Consider the following 2,675-nt stretch of genomic DNA (forward strand, 5'->3'; position numbering starts at 1 on the left):
AAACCCTGTGTAGTAAATTCACAGACCGTGGTCATGAATATAAATATGACATTATAATATCAGAGCCGTGATAGTGACATCCAGATTTGTGTCGTGACAGATGTAGAAAGACTCTTGATTTGTGTGTGATGAGAGCTACACAATACACAACGGCGCTTAACAAGCGCAATCCCAATGAATTCACTCCAGAGAAATGATTCATTTCAAATTCTGAGTTTTGAGTCTAAAAAGGAAAGTTTGAGGCAGTTCACGGGCAGCCGAGTCAGCGGAAAAGTGCGGCGAGCAATCAGCCTCATTCAAGCCTCATTAAACCCCATTGACTCGCCGTAATCACCCCGCTTGTGTGAGAACTTTACAGTGAGATGTTATTTTGCACTTGTGCACCGAACAAGGACAAACACACAGACGTCTTCACAGAGGGCGTCCGCAGGAACTTCTTATTTAACGAACACGGATCCACCTCACATTCTTTCCGTAAAACACTTCCTAGAATTGATGGAAGGCCTGGAATGTTCTCGAGAGTTAAGGCTCGCTATAAATCTTTTTACTATGACCCCCCCCCCACATTTAGAATAATAGTACATTGTAGTACAAGAGATGTGTACGCACGTTTTTGAGAAATGATGGTAAAATCAATTTTAGGACAGTTTCTACGCAGCATTTTACAAACGAGCCCCTGAAGCGAATGCTTTTGTTCAGCTCATTCACGTCTGATGAATGTTTGATGTACGACGTGTAAAGAGAGTAATAATAGTACATTTCTTTGGTAATAAATTCTAATTAAATGAAATTATGGAACGGTTTAAAAAATGTTTTTCTTTATCACGTTACAAAAAACATTTAAAGGATAATCTTTTGGATGCTCTGTAAAAATATATATTGTTTTGGGGGGTTTTGGTTTTAAGTTAGTAAAATTCTTAAAGGATCATTTATATATGTTTTATTAAAATTGTATTTTTGGTTTTGTACATTCTGGGTGTTTGTTTTGTTTTCTGGTGAATGTTGTTTTGGGGTTTTGATATAACTTATTTAATTAGGCATCATTTTATTTCATTTTTCTTTACTTAGGTTGAGGCTTTCGATAAGCCCTTTTTTTCCTCTCCCTACACAATATTGTTGTACTTTATGTTTTTATTTTTTAAAAACTCAAATATATTTATATATTGTTTTACGCTGTGCAAAAATGAACTAAATTTAATTCATATAAAAAAAACAACGTTAGAAAATATACTTAAAAGTAAAATCCGAAAAGCATCAACACAAACTGAAAGCACTTTTTATTGCTAAAAGGATCAATAAAAAAGCAGCTAATGACGCATTATTCATTCAAATGAACCACTATACACTCATGAACTTTGACCTCTCTGTGTTTGAAACATGATTTGCTGGTTCCCATCATACAGAATGAATGTCAAACTGTCCTTTCCAGTGACATTCATTGACCTTTGATGTACTTGCTCAATGACTGATCTGTGTTTAGTTTATCACAAAGATTTCAGTTTTGAAATGTAAAATTTTAAACACCAAATTTCTCTTTATTCGCCGTACATCAAACATTCTTGATTCTCAGACGTGAATTAGCTGAAATAAACCATTCACTTCATGGGTCTCATTTGTAAAATGCTGCTTACAAGCTGTCCTAAAATTGATTTTATGATCATTTCTCAAAAATGTGCGTACGCCTCTCTTTCAGATGTGAAATCTATAAATCACAGCTGAACATGATCTCCGCCTTGCAAACCAATGAATGTCGTTGACTTATAAAAGAGCACCTGTTGACATCCTAATCCTTTATCTGTGGAAAGAATGCTTTATTATATTTCACATAAATCCGCAGTAGTTATAGATCTATTTGAATAATTAGGAAATGCTGTGGATCTTTGTGTACACGCTCTCTCTGATCAAATCTATTCTTACAATACGCACGTTTTATAAATGACGCCCCAGAATTTAAAGGGCCATTTATCTGTGTTCTGGTGTCACGGAAAGGGCTTCAAACTTATTTCCGTGACAAAGAACGCAGAGACTGACTCGTGCTCTTGTGGAGACCGGTCTTGCGAGGCAGCCTCGGATGGACGCACCTATGTGACTTCAAGAGGGTTCCTTCATTCGATGCATCCTTGATATGGAGAACACATCCGGGTACTTTCATGCGATCTCGTGTTCTTTGACGGTTATTGATGACATAGAGCGAGAACACGAAGACCAAGACCGATGAAACAACACATATTGAGAAATTGAGATGTGTTTTTATTGGATGTGTGCTCCATCCTGCCCCCTGCTGTCTGTTCAGGGTGGGATGGTGATTTTGGTTGTCGTGTGATGAATAACATATATGGCGTAGTCGGTCGGGAGGAGAGTGATCAGGACGATGAAGTAGCTCACTTATTGTGGCTGAATTTGGATGTTTGTGCGTCAAGTGGTTTGCGTACTTGATGCGCTTCCAAACACACCGTATATACATGACATCTCGTGTGAAAAAAATCCATGTCGTTTAGTTCGTCCTCTCAGTCTTATATTTACAGGAAGATGGTGCGAAGGAAAAGAATCACCACGTGCGCGTGCGTCTATAGCCGAAGCGTTCATTTCTCAGAGTTAACTGGCGAGAAACATCTCCGACCGCTACTCACGGGATTAAGCCTGTTATCGGCGCTCAGGTGCTGAGGGAATTTATT

The sequence above is a fragment of the Triplophysa dalaica genome, chromosome 1 (genome assembly GCF_015846415.1).
Source record: "Triplophysa dalaica isolate WHDGS20190420 chromosome 1, ASM1584641v1, whole genome shotgun sequence".
NCBI classification, from domain to species: Eukaryota; Metazoa; Chordata; class Actinopteri; order Cypriniformes; family Nemacheilidae; genus Triplophysa; species Triplophysa dalaica.